The sequence below is a fragment of the Diadema setosum genome, chromosome 20, assembly GCF_964275005.1.
Source record: "Diadema setosum chromosome 20, eeDiaSeto1, whole genome shotgun sequence".
NCBI classification, from domain to species: domain Eukaryota; kingdom Metazoa; phylum Echinodermata; class Echinoidea; order Diadematoida; family Diadematidae; genus Diadema; species Diadema setosum.
Window position 1 is genome coordinate 18,173,354 of NC_092704.1, and position 18,505 is coordinate 18,191,858.

The 18,505-nt window shown below is 38.7% G+C and overlaps 1 pseudogene; it reads right to left on the minus strand.

The window, feature by feature from the left end:
- Positions 1-815: 815 nt before the first annotated feature.
- Positions 816-1,389, minus strand: LOC140243470 (uncharacterized; annotated as a pseudogene).
- Positions 1,390-18,505: the final 17,116 nt, after the last annotated feature.

Below are 18,505 nucleotides of genomic sequence, written 5' to 3' on the forward strand. Positions count from 1 at the left end.
TATATTTGTTGCAATATAGAGCACTTCAAATCGTAAAATGCTTGTGCATTATTTAAAGGAATCATTTTTTTTTTTCGTTTTTACTGCAAATAACGCAAATAAGGGAACTTAATGTCATGAACCTGTTCTAGTATTTTATGATTTATTCAAGTTGGTAAAACGCATTAAATTCCTTTTCATTTACCCTCTAATTACAACTGACTGATGTATTCGCACAACAAGCAGCATCCATTTCGAAAGAAAGTATAATGATCGAAGTTTCCATTTAAACACGTAGCTGGCAATAGTGACGATTTCGTTCCTATAAGTAATATACAAAAATCGTTATATGACTATATTCTCAAAGTACTCTCGTCGGTACAAGTATTATATAAAATAGTTACATCACTATACTCGTAAAGTGCTTTTTCAAGAAATACTTGTATTGATATACAAATACTCTATCCTGTGCATCATTTGTTTTATAAAATGGGTCTACCTTTAGCTCAGAAGTCAAACGTTGACCAAATTCAGGATGAACACTGAAGTGAAGACTAAACACCAACTCATGTACAAGTTCCAATATAATGTCATCTGCTTGAATATTGTGGAAATGCACCTCACAGTTGTGGAAATGGAAGTGAGGTGTTCGAACACGAGGCGAGTTCTGTCTTATGGAGACACTCCGATAGTGATACTCGTGAACCTGATTGTCTGTTTGACTCTGAGTCTGACAACTCTGAATAGAAATTGACATTTCCTCTTACTCTGTTATATGATCATGACGATTATGTTCTTCAGCTGCAACAGTAGATCTAACACAGACATCAAAGAGATCATGTCTTTGAAGTTCTACGCTCTACGCTCTTCTTCTCGCTCATGTTCCTGATGTGCAACAGAGTTGTTTTTTTTTTTGACAAGTGACTGCTCATTTCTCTCTTCCTTTCTATACCAGTTTTGCTGTAATGCTTTAGAGAATTTGCACTACGATGACTACTGACGGCCATTATGTCACGCGACTCAAACCCAGCGCTGTCTAGTGAGGTGATGCATGTTGCTCTTACACAATGGTTTGTGTATATTCTACTGCAGCCTGCCGATGCAGAAATTTGTTTCATTTTGTTGGCAATGGTATTACCGCCAATAGGACAATTACAATACCATGGTTCTCCTTCATGTTCAGGCACTTTACTTTTTCGTTTCTGCCATAGGAAAGGGCAGTTGTCATTAAGTTTCGATACATAAGTCAGGTTAGACTTCAGAAGGCATTTTTCACTTCTCGGAACCTCAAACATTAAACAGTCTCTCTTTGTCAAGTAACGACGTCCATTCACGTCGGTTTGTACGGAAAAATCTGAAGGCTTTCATTGAATTAATGTTTTCTCGCCCGCGGTTGCAGAAGTACATCATTAAATCAACGAACACCTTGTTTTGTAACCCCGCAGGTGTATTACAGTCATAATTCTGATTTTTTTTTTCATGTCACCAATTGAAATCGCCTTCCCCTCTCTCTTAAGCTTTACAAGAATTGCCTATTGCTTTTTGGAAATGTGCTTTTGTCACAAATGTCAAAACCTTGTTCGTTTAGTTAGTGACGCTGTACTGCATACCTGATTGTCTGAATACTACGTTTCCTGTACGATGTACCGTCCTACTTTCTTGCCCCAGCGGAAGATTTTGACAGTTGTTGATCCAAATTTTCACGGGAAATATCCGTCCATAAAGTCTTGGTAAATTTCACAAAGGCCTCAAATCTTTGCCATCCGAATTTCGGAGTATTCAAATGCAAAGCACAAGTCTTTGGGAGAAACGTCAGTAAAGATACTCCTGTGCAATTTGGCATAACCTTTTGGTATATTACTTGCATAGTCGTTTGCTACAGGGATTTCGTCGTCCTTCCTGCCGTTTTTCTTCATCCCGTAGTTTAAGTGTCTGATGTATTTGTAACCCGCTTTCTATCAATTGCGTTTGTCTTCAATACAAAGTTCTTGATAAACCCCTTTGAGAAGTAAAACAAGGGTGCGTGCGACTTGACAAAATTGTTCGCCAGAAGAAGACATCGTCATGGTTGTCGTTTTTTTTTTTATTTCGTTTAGTTCCAGATTTTTTTCAAAGTTGAACCCTCTGTACAAAATTGAACTTTACACAAGAACCAATAATGTGCATGTGAGTGTGTGCTTACAATGATCCTGAACAACAAGACATGAATGAAACGAATACCACCTTTTCAGATCACTGCTGACTAGGCTTCTGGACTCTTGCTTCAAGGCATGTGAATGCTTGATTAATAATTCATGATGGATTGCCCTGCTGAATTCATGGTAACGGGTAAAATGCATGCACAATGAAAAAATAGGCTCATGTTTTCATATGCTTGTATAACCTACATTTCAGGATGAATAAAGAATAGCTGTAACAGTGCAAATTCTTCATAAATATGTAATACAGCATTCCAATTCTTACCATTGTTCAGGACCATTGTCAGGGTGTTAACCACACACTGCCATTACACACCAATTTTGCACCCTGTGCAAAATGAAAATTTTGTAAAGAAGGTTGAAAACAGAGCAAAATATGAAGCCTAACTTCAAAATAGATTTTGAATTTAGTGAAACTGGTTTATGCTATCATTTTAAATTACCTCCAACAAAATTCTACACTATTCAGCTTGCTCATAATGTGAGTGTTATTTGACATATAGTTTTTGAACTATTAAGGATCAAAAGTGGAAAATGTCTTTTTTTGTAACTCCTAGTATCATTTAAGGAAAAAAAAAGTCGGCAAGGGATATTGAATTACTTCATTTATACATTACATTGATATTCCACTTTTGTTACAGTTGGGAGTTTCTCAATGTGGTTTATGAAGAATTTTCTTCAACTGACAAGTGATTAGAATTAACTGCCTGAAATGCATCAAACTGCTATAAATTGAAGGTGAAGAACTAAAAAGGCAACAGGTTTGAAGAAATCCATTTGGCCAACAAATATGCTTAGATATTACATCAAAGTGCACACTTTTCTTAAATTTTGCTTCTCGATGTTAGATATCAACAACCTCTTTGACAGCCCAGGACCCTGTTTTATGAAGAGTTAAAATCGATTATAAAGTTGATTTCTATTATAAGTCTATGGCAGCCCGTGTGTTAAGGAAATTTAAAATCGATTATATTTTTTGATAAAATAGGGTCCAGGTCACTTGAAAGAAATTCGTAATAAAACAGAATGAGATGAATTCAACTGGAACCAAAGTGATAAATAATCGTCACGTATAAGCAAAGCATATTGTGGGGTAAATAGACTTCTTCACTCTTACAGCCACTTTTCGTCAACCTTGATGTTCAAGTGCCTCAAATACTTTTGAGCACTGGAATACCAGTATATACACTCCTGTGCAGTGTGAATAACGATTTGGTATATTGGATATCGTTTGCTAAAGGTATTTCGTGGCCCTTGTCTCCGTTTCTTGTCGACCTGTAGTTAAAACTGTCTGATGTATTTGTAACCCATCTATATATTTGTCTCCAACACAAAATTCTTGCTAACGCACAACAAGTAAAACAATCGGTGTGCGAATTGATGAAATTGCTAAACATAATAGTTAGCCAGAAGAAGATATCGTCATGATTGTCTTTATTTCGTCAGCCTTTATGTAGAGCTGTCTGATGCATTTGTGTGCAGAAAATGAGACACAGGTCAATAGAAAAGTAAATTCTTCATCAAACACATTGACATGCGATGCAACTCTAACGAAAGTGGAACATGAATGTGAGTTATAACAAAAGGAAATTATGGAGGAAGTCGATTTCGTCACCCTTGAGCATTTGAAAGCAACATACATGTGTCCTGGAGACTGTCTAATACATTTGCCGCCTTTCTCCGTCGCATTTATATTGAAGTAACTCGTGTAATTTCAGAACTCACATGGAAAGCACAAATTTGTTGGAGATAACGTCTTTACTGCCTTCTTTCGTCACCTTTTATGTACTGTCGCAGCGCTTCAGGAATCATATCAGAAAGCGTCCATTTGGAAAAAAAGAAACAGGATATAGCAGACTGAGAGGCACTTTTGGTCACAATATGTATAAACCAAGTATCCAATGCAAAGCGAGAGTCTTTTGGGAAAAACTTAGTATAGCACATTAAAAAGCATTACCTGTCAGTAAAACATTACAAAGATATTTGAGCGTACAAGTGGCTAAAGCGATTTCGGCATCATTTTATTTTTTCGTCACCCTTTGCATAGGGGTAAATGATGAATTCGAAAACTCGTATCTTGTAGAGAACTTTACGGAGCATATCGTTAAATGCTCGTGCTTCTTGAAATATTTTTTTCAGTTACCCTTTTCTTACAAGTGACTGATGTATTTGCGCACTAAGAAGCATGCATTTCGAAATGAGGTAGTATAATGATATCAGGTTCTATTTAAACATGTTCCTGGCTGAATCGATTTCGTCACTATTGTCCGTATAAGTAATATATAAAATCGTTATATCACTCTACTGTTAAAGGGCTTTATCAAGAACTTTGTATTTAAGAGAAATGAAGTTTAGAAAAGTGTGTTAAAAAATTGGACACCACTTTCCTAAGGTTTTCCTTCTCTGTGGTAGATATCAGGAACGTCTTCCTATTTTGAGACAAGTCTAGTCACCATGTAGTTAAACCGTATGACGTATTTTGAATTTGCTTCTCTGAATTACATTTGTCTGCAATATACTAAAAACAAATCTTTAAAACGCACTTTGAGAAGTAAAACAAAGCGGTGTACGATTTGATGAAAATGCTAAGCATAATAGTTCCCAAAAAAAAATATATAGTCATTTTTGTGTTTACTTCGTCACTCTTTACGTAGAGCTGTCTGATGCATTTAAGTGAAACACATGTCACTCGAAGTAAAATCTTTATAAAATTGACATAGATGCAACTCTAAGTGGAACATGCGTGTGATTTCTAAAAAAAGTAAATTATGGACAGTCGATCTCGCTTCTGTCGGTATAAGTAAAGGTGATATCTTCATTATTGTACTTTTTTCGTCACACTTTACATGCGGGTAAATGATGAATTTGAAAACTCGTATCTGGTAGAGCAATTCACCGGGCAAATCGTAAAATACTTGTGCATTATTTAAAGGAAGCATTTTTTTTTCGTCGTTACTGTAAATAACGCAAATAAGGGAACGTAATGTCATGAACCTGATCCAGTATTTTATGATTTATTCAATTTGGCAAAACGCATTAAATTCCTTTTCACTTACTCTCTAATTACAACTGACTGATGTATTCGCGCAAACAAGCAGCATCAATTTCGAAAGAAAGTATAATGATCGACGGTTCTATTCAAACACGCAGCTGTCAATAGTGACTATTTCGTTGATATAGGTAATATACAAAAATCGTTATATGACTATATTCTCAAAGTACTCTCGTTGGTACAAGTAATATATTAAATCGTTACATCACTATACTCATAAAGTGCTTTTTCAAGAAATACTTGTATTAAAGAGAAATAGAATGTAGAGAACCAAATATACATCGTACAGTTGTAATTATCGGATGACGAAAAAAAATAAATAAAGAGTGCCAATTGCAACGAAATCTATCTAACAAAAGAAAATATACAATATCGTCATACTACTTCGCTTTCGAGTTTCAATGCTTGTCAATGTGTCATCCGAACTAAATTGTCTTTCAAAAACATTTGCTTTGCATTAGATTATTTAAATACATGCAGCAGTGTTACATAAAGCGTGGGGTCTAGGGCAATTACCCCCTGGGCAATTACCCCGCACCCTTCCCCTGGCCCTAATCGTAATCCTAATGATGAACCTAACCCTAACCCTAACCCAAACTCCTAACCCTAAACCTAATCTCTATTCTAACTTTACCACCAACCAGTAATTGGCCGGGGGTAATTGCCCTCTCGGGATACGGGTACGAAATCGTGACATACCACTTGACGAAAAACTTGCTTCGTTTTCACATGACATTGAAATGTCACTCTTGTTACAGTTGGGAGTTTCTCAATGTGTTTAATGAATGTTCTTTAACTGACAAGTCCTTTGAATTAGAGGGCTCAAATGCATCAAACTGTCGTAAAATTGATCGTGAAGGACTAAAAAGGCAAATAATGTAAAGAAATCTATTTGACCAACAAACATACTTAGATATTACATCAAATTGCGCACCACTTTAGTAGAGTTTTATTTCTAAATGTTTTAAATATTTTTAAACAACCTGCAATTTTGACAGAAGTCACTTGAAGAAAATTCGTCATAAAACGGAATGAGATGAATTCAACTGAAACCAAAGTGATATATCATCGTATTATAAGCGAAGCAAATTGTTGACTAAATCTACTTCGTCACTTTTCCGTCTCTTTTCGTCACCTTATATGATCAACTGCCTCATATATTTGAGTATTCAAATGCAAAGCACAAGTCTTTAGGACAAACGTCAGTAAAGATACTCCTGTGCAATTTGGCATAACCTTTTGGTATATTACTTGCATAGTCGTTTGCTAAAGGGATTTCGTCGTCCTTGCTGCCGTTTTTGGTCACCCCGTAGTTTGTCTGATGTATTTGTAACCCCCTTTCTATCAATTGTATTTGTCTTCAATACAAAGTTCTTGATAAAGCCATTTGAGAAGTAAAACAAGGGTGCGTGCGATTTGATGAAATTGTTGGCCATAAGAAGACATCGTCATGGTTGTCGTTTTTTTTTTTTTTTTTTTCGTTTAGTTCCAGATTTTGGTCAAAGTTGAACCCTCTGTACAAAATTGAACGTTACACAAGAACCAATGATGTGTATTGTGAGTGTGTGCTTACAATGACCCTCAACAACAAGACATAAATGCCACGAATACCACCTTTTGAGATCTCTGCTGACTAGGCTTTTGGACTCTTGCTTTAAGGCACATAAATGCTTGATTAATAATTCAAGATGGATTGCCCTGCTGGGTACTAATAGTCTGAATTCATGGTAACGGGTAAAATGCATGCACAATGAAAAAATAATCTCATGTTTTCATGTGCTTGCATAACCTACATTCTCGATGTTAGATATCAAGAACTTCTTTGACAGCCCAGGTCACTTGAAAGAATTTCGTCATAAAACAGAATGAGATGAATTCAACTGGAACCAATGTGATAAATGATCGTCACGTATGAGCAAATTGTGGGGTAAATAGATTTCGTCACTCTTACAGCCTCTTTTCGTCAACCTTGATGTTCAAGTGCTTTATATACTTTTGAGCACTGGAATACAAAGCACCAGTATATATACTACTGTGCAAAGTGAATAACGATTTGGTATATTGCATATCGTTTGCTAAAGGTATTTCGTGGCCCTTGTCTCCGTTTCTTGTCGCCCTGTAGTTAAAACTGTCTGATATATTTGTAACCCGTTTATATTATGTCAAATGTCTGCAACACAAAATTTTTGATAACGCACTTCGAGAAGTAAAACAATCCGTGTGCGATTTGATGAAATTGCTAAACATAATAGTTGGCCATAAGAAGATATCGTCAATGTTTTCTTTATTTCGTCACCATTTATGTAGAGCTGTCTGATGCATTTGAGTGCACAAAGTGAAATACAATGGAAGTAAACTCTTCATAAAACACATTGACAGGCATACAACCCTAACTGGAATGGAACATGAATGTGACTTTTAAGACAAGCAAATTATGGATTAAATGGATTTCGTCACCCTTGAGCATTTGAAAGCAAAAGACATGTGTCCGGGAGACTGTCAATGCTTTCAAGCTATTTAGTTCTCAGAACAAATCTCTTGTAGAAAATTCGTAATAAAATCGAATGAGATTCATGCAACTCTATCCAAAATAATATAACCGTAATACATAAGCAAAGCAATTTGGAGGGGTAAATCTATTTCGTCACGTTTGCCGCCTTTTCTGTCACCCTTTATATTGAACTGACACATGTATTTTAGCAATTAAATGGAAAGCACAAAATTCTGGGAGAAAACGTGTTTACTGCCTTCGTTCGTCACCTTTTTTAGTACTGTCTGTGCTTCACGAATCAAATCGTGAAGCACTTCAGTTAAGGTGAATTCCATGTCATTTTCTTCAAACTTTCCATACCCGTAACTTTGACCCATCCGAAGCCCAAATATGTAAATAAAACCATAGGTTCATGTGCTTGCTTTTCTTCTACGGGACTTTGAAGAATATGACTAATCTGCCGTCCTGTACCAAAATTATAGCGTTACATTATTAAGACCATGATTGGCATAAAATCAGCTGTCATTGCTGATTTTGTGCCAATCATGGTCTTAAGACAGACTTAAATCCCCATAATTCTTTCAAAATCCACGTTATTTTCTCCAAACTTACAAGAATTGCAGAAAAAGATACGGAAAATGAGGAAAAGGTTTTAAAGTTAGGGTTTACACTCTCAATCTAGAGCAAGAAGCGCCCTCACGCTCCAGAAAACACCGAAATCTCTCAAATCCTTCTCATCGACGTTTTCTGTTTAGGGGTGAGCTAAAGGACAAGGTTCATAAAACGTATTCTGTACATTCAAAACCATTGTCATTTTCACGAAACTTCACCAAAGTGTAGAAGAAGGCCCCTGTCTACTTTCAAAATACTCTTCATCTTCACCAACCACCAAGTAATCTCCGGTCATCAAACTCGCTAAAATTACAGGTACCTCGAGAATCAAGCATAATTGGGGAGATCGGGCTTTTTCATATATGGGCCCAAAACTATAGAATGGCCTACCAAAATCTCTTAGAGAAGCATCTTCCATTGATGGTTTCAAAAAGAATCTCAAGACATATATTTTCAATTCAAATTAACAATATTGTATACCTGTATGTATAGTATGTGTACGTATATAGGCCTATTGTTTGTTGGTTTATTGTCTTAGTTTCTGTGATACTGTTGTAACGTGACACAATATGTACTCTGTTCTATAGCGCCTCGAGTATCTTTTTTTAGGTAGAAATGTGCGCTTTATAAGAGTCTCACTATTATTATTATTATTATTACTAATTCTAGAAAAACAATAAAAAGTGGGGGTTCATTTGCTCGGTTTTGTGCTAGCAGCGCCCCAATACAACATATGTTATCGTAAGTCCCCAAAATTTGGTCAGGAACCTTTGCAAGGATGCCCTGACAGGGTGAGTTCATAAAACTTATGCTGTACATTCGAAACCCATGTCATTTTCACGAAACTTGACCAAATTGTAGACGAAGGCTTACTAATTCCAGAAAGGCAATAAAAAGTGGGGGTTCATGTGCTAGATTTTGTGCTGGTAGCACTCCCATATGATAGAAATCATCCTAGAACCCCAAAATCTTGTTATAAACCTATCGTGGGTTGCCCTGATTAGGTGGGGTTTATGAATGTCATGCTCTGCATTCAAAACCCATGTCATTTTTACGAAACTTTATCCAATTGTAGAAGGGTTACTTAATGCAGAACAATTGTAAAAATGGGTTGTTCATGTACTCGTTTCAGTGCTAGCAGAGCCTCCTTGCGACCGAAATCATTGTAAGACCCCCAAATATGACCAGGAACTAATCCAGGGATATACCGTGCTAGGATGCATGAATCTCATGCGGTTCACTCAAAACCCCATTTCCTTTTTTTTTTTAATATTCAGAAAGGAAGGTTCCTGTGCGTTTTTGCTTTTTTTTTTCGGTACACACCCAAAATGATATGATGTGAACGGAAGTGGAAAACTCCACATTGACATGCTATTTTGTTTGTTTTACACACCTGTGGAGAAACTGATAATGGAGGAACAATAAATATAAGGAAATGAGAGTTTTGGCATTAGTCTGACGGTCCTTCAAAGGAAAAACAAATTTCAATATAATGAAGTTGATTGTAGATTTGCATGTGTTGGTTGTTGCAGTGGTTGGTAAAGCGCGTGTTGTAAACTATGGAGATGTACTTTAACCCTATAAAGCCCAAGGGGGGGCACATTGTGCCCCCCTACCATATTTTCGTTTGCCGCTCCTATACCCTTTACCCGATTTCAACCAAATTTGGTGATTTTTCCTAAAATCTTATTGCGCACATTTTGATATATAATTTAGCTATATCCGATATTGCTGGTTGCCATGGCAACCATAAACTGACAACCATGTTCGTCAGATTTTGCATGATTTTCTGTTCCAATTTCAGTTAACAGTATAATAATGGATGAAATGGGGTTTTTCTTGGCTGTAATTTGCTGAAGAACCAAAGGGTGAAGGAATTATGGTTGTGAATTACCCTGAAATGGTTTTCTTATTATTTCCTTTATTTTCTATACGACATAGGCATCAAACAATAGGTATAATAAAAATAATTGAAAATACAGCATTTTCCAAAGACTGCCCTTTTATTTTGTGTTATTTTCACACAAGTTGTACCTGTAATATCATTTGTTTATCATATTATCAATCTGCAAACTCAAAATTACAATATTTTGGAAATATGAAATGCAATACCAATATATGTATTCATTCCAAGCAATACATTATAGGTTTTATATATTTCTTTACATTGTATATTGGTGTTGACCTTGAGAAATTTCAACCATAACAAACAGTGAAGGCTGACTTGCTTTTCCTTTGTGGTAAATATGAAAATGATTGATATTTAAAAAAAGATATATACTGGGGATAAAGAAATAAACAGAAAAAAACATGATTTTAGCGTATTTCCTGTGTATTTCTTTATATTTTGGTAAACAGCGCCCTCAGTGGATGACCTTGAGAAATTTCAAATGTTGGGTCATGTAGAGTACGAGTTGCTCTACCCATGTGCCAAATATGACGGTCATACGTCATATAATAAAGAAGTTATATAGGGGGGGCACAATGTGCCCCCCCCCCCCCTTGGGCCTGGCAGGGGTCAAAATAGCTTGGGCTTTATAGGGTTAAGTACCCCTGTAGAGCCCACTAATGTCAAAATCGCCCACTAATGTCAAAACAACCACTAATGTCATAACACGGCGACAAATGTCAAAATAGGATCAACCACTAATGTCATAACACGTCGACGACAAATGTGAAAATTTCCATTTTTACTGCAAATGTCATAACACGTCGACGACAGATGTCAAAATCGGATTAACCACTAATGTCATAACACGTCGACGACAGATGTCAAAATCGGATTAACCACTAATGTCATAACACGTCGACGACAGATGTCAAAATTTCCAAATTTACTGCAAATGTCATGACGCGTCACAAGGGCGGATCCAGGAATTCCATGAAGGGGAGGCGCCTTTACAAAATCAAAAGCTGGCACGACCCTCGCCCCCCCCCCCCATTTTCTTATTTCTATTTCTGTTGTGTTGACAAAATAAAGGGAGGTGCACTAAAGGGGCATGCGGCCCCTCTAAATCCGCGATTACATCAACTACAAATATCAATATTGGATTAACCACAAATGTCATAACACGTCGACCACAAATGTCATAACGCGTCACAGGGGTGGATCCAGGAATTCCGTAAAGGGGGGGGGACCAGAGGGGAATGTGCCCCCTCTCGATCCATCATTGCGTCAACCACAAATGGAAAAACTCATTGCTTGCATTGCAGGGGCGGATCCAGAAATTCTGTAAAGGGGAGGGGCGCCTTCACAAAATCAAAGGCTGGCGCGACCCACCCCCTCATTTTCTTCTTTTTATTTCTGTTGTTTTGATGAAATAAAGAGAGGTTCACTAAAGGGGGATGCGCCCCCTCTCAATCCGCGATTGTGTCAACCGCAAATGTCAAAATCGGGGATTAACCACAAATGTCATAACACGTCTACCACAAAGGTCACAACGCATCACCAGGGCGTATCCAGGAATTCCGTGAAGGGGAGGCGGCTTTACAAAATCAAAGGTTCGCGCAACCCCCACCCCACTTTCTGCATTTCATTTTCTCTTGTTTTAGCAAAATATAGACAGGGGGCACCATGGGGGATGCGCCCCCTCTCGATCCATGATTGCGTCAACCACAAATGACCAAACTCATTGCTTGCATTACAGGGGCGTATCCATGAATTCCGTGAAGGGGAGGCGCCTTGACAAAATCAAAGGCTCGCGCGACACAACCCCACTTTCTGCATTTCATTTTCTCTTGTTTTAGCAAAATATAGAGAGGGGGCACCATGGGGGATGCGCCCCCTCTCGATCCATGATTGCGTCAACCACAAATGACCAAACTCATTGCTTGCATTACAGGGGCGTATCCATGAATTCCGTGAAGGGGAGGCGCCTTGACAAAATCAAAGGCTCGCGCGACACAACCCCATTTTCTTCTTTTCATTTTCTCTTGTTTTAACAAAATATATTAGAGGGGGCACCATGGGGGATGCGCCCCCTCTCGATCCATGATTGCGTCAACCACAAATGACCAAACTCATTGCTTGCATTACAGGGGCGGGTCCAGGAATTCCCTAAAGGGAAGGGGGGTACCTTTGCGTAATTAAATCATGACGCATCCCCCCCATCTTTTTATCATTTATGTTGTTTTGAAGAAAAAAAAAGAGAGGGGGCATCAGAGAGGGATGCGCCCGTCTCGATCTGCGATTGCGTCAAGCACTAAATGTCAAAACTCATTGCTTGCATTACAAGGGCGGATCCATGAACTCCGTAAAGGGGAGGCGCCATTACCAAATTAAAACCTGCCGCACCCTATTTTTTCATTTCTGTTGTTTTAACAACAAAAAATATAAAGGGGCACCATAGTGGATGCGCCCCCTCTCGATCGGCGATTGCGTCAACCACAAATGTAAAAACTCATTCCTTGCATTACAGGGCCGGGTCCAGGAATTCCGTAAAGCGTAAAGGGGAGACGTCTTTTCAAAATGAAAGGTTGGCGCAATCCCCCTCCCCCTTATTAATTTCTTTTTATTTCTTTTGTTTAAACGACAGTTAAAACGGCTGTCTTTAATTTTTGTAAAGGAGCCTCCACTTTACGGATTTCCTGGTTCCACCCCCTGTAATGCAAACAATGGGTTTTGCCATTAACTTGTGGTTGACGCAGTCGCGGGTTTAGAGGGGGACGCGGACCCCTCCCCGTCTCTATTTCTGTTAACACAAAAGAAATTAAATTAAAAAAAAAAAAAAAGGGCGAGGTGGTTTGCACAAGCCTTTGATTTTATAAACGCGTCTCTCCTTTACGGAATTTGGACCCTCCCCTCTAATGAGTTTTCACATTTGTGTTTAACCCAATCGCGGAACGAGAGGGGGTGCATACCTTTATAGTGCTTCCTTTAATTTTTTTTTAAACAGTAGAAATAAAAAGAAAAAAATAGGGGGTGCGGCAGATTTTAATTTTGTAAAGACGCTCCCCCTTCACGGAATTCCTGGATCCGCCCCTGTAAGGCAAGCAATTAGTTTTGATACTATGGTTAACGCAAACGCGGATCGAGAAGGAGGCGCATCCCCCTCTGGTGCTACCTCTCTTTTTTTAAAGACAATATTAACAATAAAATATGGGGGTGCGGCAGCCCTTATAATTATTTTGTAAAGGCGCCTCCCGTTTACTGAATTCCTGGATCCGCCCTTAATGCAAGCATTGAGTTTTGACATTTGTGGTAGACGCAATCATGAATTGGGAGGGGACTGATGCATGTCTGGTGCCCCCCTTTTTTTTATTAAAACAAGAAAAATAAATAAAAATGGGAGGTGTGGAAGCCTTTAATTTTGTAAAAGCGCCTCCCTTTTACGGAATTCCTGGATCCACCCCTGTGATGCAAACGATGGGTTTTGACATTAATTTGTGGTTACCGCAATCTCAGATCGGGGGGGGGGGTGGCAGCTTTGATTTTATAAGGGCGCCTCCCCTCTACGGAATTTCTGTATCCGCCCCTATAATGCAAGCAATGAGTTTTGACATTTTGTGGTTGACGCAATCGCGGATCGAGAAGGGGGCGCATCCCCCTCTGGTGCTCCCTCTCCTACTTTTTCTTTAGTTAAAACAATAGAAAACAAAAAGAAAAAAATGGGGGTGGGGGTGTGGCAGTTCTAGTTTTGTAAAGACGCCTCACCTTTGCGAAACTCCTGGATCCGCCCCTGTGACACGTTATGCCGCACCCCCTTTTTTTTTTTCATTTCATTTCTGTTGTTTTAACAACAACAATAAAAAATAGAAAGTCATTGCTTGCATTGCGGGGGCGAGTCCAAGAATTCCATAAAGGGGAGACGTCTTTACAAAATGAAAGGATTGCGCAGTCCCCCTCCCCCTTATTTATTTCTTTTATCTAAACGTAAAAAAAAAGAAGAAGAAAAAGAAACAAATGGGGGTGCGGCAATCTTTAATTTTGTAAAGGGGCATCCCCTTTACGGAATTCCTGGTTCCGCCCCATGCAATACATACAATGAGATTTGCCAGAAACTTGTGGTTGACGCAGTCGCGGATAGAGGGGGGGGGGGCGGTATACCCCCTCCCCATCTCTATTTTTGTTAACACAAAGGAAATTAAATGAAACAAAAAGGAAAGGTGGTTTGCGCATGCGTTTGACGCAGTCGCGGATCGAGAGGGGGCGGTATACCCCCTCCCCATCTCTATTTTTGTTAACGCAAAGGAAATTAAATGAAATAAAAAGGAGAGGTGGTTTGCGCAAGCGTTTGATTTTTTTTTAGAGGCGTCTCCCGTTTACGGAATTCCTGGACCCGCCCCTGTAATGCAATCGCGGATCGAGAGGGGCGCATTCCTCTCTGGTGCCTTCTTTCATCTTTTTTTTTTCAAACAACAGAAATAAAAAGAAAAAATTATTTTGTAAAGGCGGCTCCCCTTTACGAAACTCCTGGATCCACCCCTGTGACGCGTTATGACATTTGCAGTACGTTTGCAAATTTCGACATTTTTGTGGTCGACGTCTTAAGAAATTCCTGGATACGCCCCTGTAATGCAAGCAACGAGTTTGGTCATTTGTGGTTGACGCAATGACGGATTGAGAGGGGGCGCATCCCCCTTTGGTGCCCCCTTTCCTTTTTTTTTTTGGTTAAAACAACATAGATAACAACAAAAAATGGGGGGGGGGGTGCGGTAGCCTTTAATTTTGTAAAGCCGCCTCCCCTTTACGGAATTCGTGGATCCGCCCCGTAATGCAAGCAATGACTCTTGATATTTGTGGTTGACGCAATGATGGTTCGAGAGGGGGCTCATCCCCCTCTGGTGCACCCTCACTATAATCATTAGGTTAAAACAACAGAAACAAAAATAAGAAATGGGGGGGGGGAGAGAAAGAGAGTGTCGCGCCAGATTTTGATTTTGTAAAGGCACCCCCGCCCCTTTACGGAATTCCTGAATCCACCCCTGTGACGCGTTATGACATTTGTGGTCGACGTGTTATGACATTTGTGGTTAATCCCCGATTCTGACTTGTGGTTGACGCAATCGCGGATTGAGAGGGGGCGTATCCCCCTTAAGTGCCCCTCTCTTTATTTCCTCAATACAACAGAAATAAAAAGAAGAAAATGTTGAGAGGGGGAGGTCGCGTCAGCCTTTGACTTTGTAAAGACGCCTCCCCGTTACAAAATTCCTGGATCAGGATGCAAGCAATAAGTTTTTCTATTTGTGGTTCACGCAATTACGTATCGAGAGGGGGCGCTTCCCCCTCTGGTGCGCCCTCACTATATTAGGTTAAACCAATGGAAACAAAAATAAGAAAAGGAGGGTCACGAGAGCGTTTGATTTTGTAAAGGCGCCCCCCCCCTTTACGGAATTCGTGGATCCGCCCCTGTGACGCGTTATGACATTTGTGGTCGACGGTGTTATGACATTTGTGGTTAATCCAATATTGATATTTGTGGTTGACGCAATCGCGGATTTAGAGGGGGCGCATCCCCCTTTAGTGCCCCCTCTCTTTATTTTGTCAACACAACAGAAATAAAAATAAGAAAATGGGGGGGGGGGGTCGTGGGTCACGCCAACCTTCCATTCTTTTTTTAATGCGCCTCCCCTTTATGTTATGCAATACCTGGATCCGCCCTTGCGACGCGTCATGACATTTGCAGTAAATTTGGAAATTTTGACATTTCTCGTCAACGTGTTATGACATTTGCAGTAAAAATGGAAATTTGGACATTTGTCGTCGTGTTATGACATTACTGGTTGTTTTGACATTAGTGGGCTCTACAACCCCCCCCCCCTCAAAAAACAAACAAACAAACCAACACTTCGTCAATCTTACCACCTCTTTTCGTCAACCTTGATGTTCAAGTGCTGCATATATTTTTGAGCACTGGAATACAAAACACAAGCCTGGGGGGGGGGGGAACACCATTATATATACTCCTGTGGTATATTGCATTTGCTAAAGGGATTTCGTGGCCCTTGTCTCCGTTTCTTGTCGCCCTGTAGTTAAAACTTTCTGATGTATTTGTAACCCATTTATATATTTGTCTCCAATAAAAGAATTCTTGCTAACGCACAAGAAGTGAAACAATTGTTGTGCGAATTGATGAAATTGCTAAACATAATAGTTGGCCTGAAGAAGATATCGTCATGATTGTCTTTATTTCGTCAGCCTTTATGTAGAGCTGTCTGGTGCATTTGAGTGCACAAAATGAAACACAGGTCAATCGAAGTAAATTCTTCATCAAACACATTGATATACAATGCAACTCTAACGAATCTGGAACATGAATGTGAGTTATAACAAAAGGAAATTATGGACTAAGTCGATTTCGTCTACCTTGAGTGTCCTGGAGACTGCCCTAATACATTTGAGATATCTAGTCCAAAGAACAAATCGCTAGTTTAAAATTCGTATTAAATCCAAATGAGATTCGTACTAAGTAATATCATCGTATAATACATAAGCATGTGCTTATGTGTTATACGATGTGTGCTCTATCCACTTCGTCACATTTGCCGCCTTTTTCCGTCGCATTTATATTGAAGTAACTCGTGTAATTTCAGAACTCACGTGGAAAGCACAAATTTGTTGGAGATAACGTCTTTACTACCTTCTTTCGTCACCTTTTATGTACTGTCTCAGTGCTTCAGGAATCAAATCAGAAAGCGTCCATTTGGATTAAAAAAAAACGGGATACAGCAGACTGAGAAGCACTTTTGGTCACAATATGTATAAACCAAGTATCCAATGCAAAGCGAGAGTCTTTTGAGAAAAACTTAGTATAGCACATTAAAAAGCATTACCTGTCAGTAAAACATTACAAAGATATTTGAGCGTACTAGTGGCTAAAGCGATTTCGGCATCATTTTATTTTTTCGTCACCCTTTACATTGGGGTAAATGATGAATTTGAAAACTCGTATCTTGTAGAGAACTTTACGGAGCAAATCGTAAAATGCTCGTGCTTATTGAAATAATTTTTTTTTTCAGTTACCCTTTTCTTACAAGTGACTGATGTATTTTGCACACTAAGAAGCATGTATTTTGAAATGAGGTAGTATAATGATATCAGGTTCTATTCAAACATGTTACTGGCTAAATCGATTTCGTCACTTACTGTCGGTATAAGTAATATATAAAATCGCTATATCATTCCACTCTTAAAGTGCTTTATCAAGAACTTTGTATTTAAGAGATATAGAATTTAGAGAAATGGGTTCAAAATACATTGCACACCACTTTACTATGGTTTTCCTTCTCGATGGTAGATATCAGGAACGTCCTCCTATTATGAGAGCACAAGTCACTTTGACATTGCAACTTGCCGCCGTTTTTCGCCACCACGTAGTCAAACTGTTTGATGTATTTGTAACTCGCTTCTCTTAATATTTGTTTGCAATACAAAATTCTTGATATAACGCACTTTGAGAGCTAAAACAAAGCTTTGTGCGATTTGATGAAAATGCTAAACATAATAGTTGATCAGAAGATAACGTCATTTTATGTGTTTATTTCGTCACCCTTAACGTAGAGCTGTCTGATGCATTTGAGGTAGTATAGTGATATCAGGTTCTATTCAAACATGTTACTGGCTGAATCGATTTCGTCACTTATTGTCGGTATAAGTAATATATAAAATCGCTATATCACTCTACTCTTAAAGTGCTTTATCAAGAACTTTGTATTTAAGAGATATGGAATTTAGAGAAATTTGTTCAAAATACATTGCACACCGCTTTACTATGGTTTTCCTTCTCGATTGTAGATATCAGGAACGTCCTATTATGAGAACACAAGTCACATTGACATTGCAACTTGCCGCCGTTTTTCGTCACCACGTAGTCGAACTGTCTGATGTATTTGTAACTCGCTTCTCTTAATATTTGTTTACAATACAAAATTCTTGATATAACGCACTTTGAGAGCTAAAACAAAGCGGTGTGCGATTTGATGAAAATGCTAAACATAATAGTTGATCAGAAGATAACGTCATTTTATGTGTTTATTTCGTCACCCTTAACGTAGAGCTGTCTGATGCATTTCAATGCACAAAGTGAAACAAATGTCACTCGAAGTAAAATCTGCATAGATGTAACCCTAACCAAAGTGGACGATGAATGCGAGTTAAGAAAAGCAAATTATGGACAGTCGATTTCACTTCAGTCGGTATAAATAAGGTGATATCGGCATTATTGTATTTTTTTC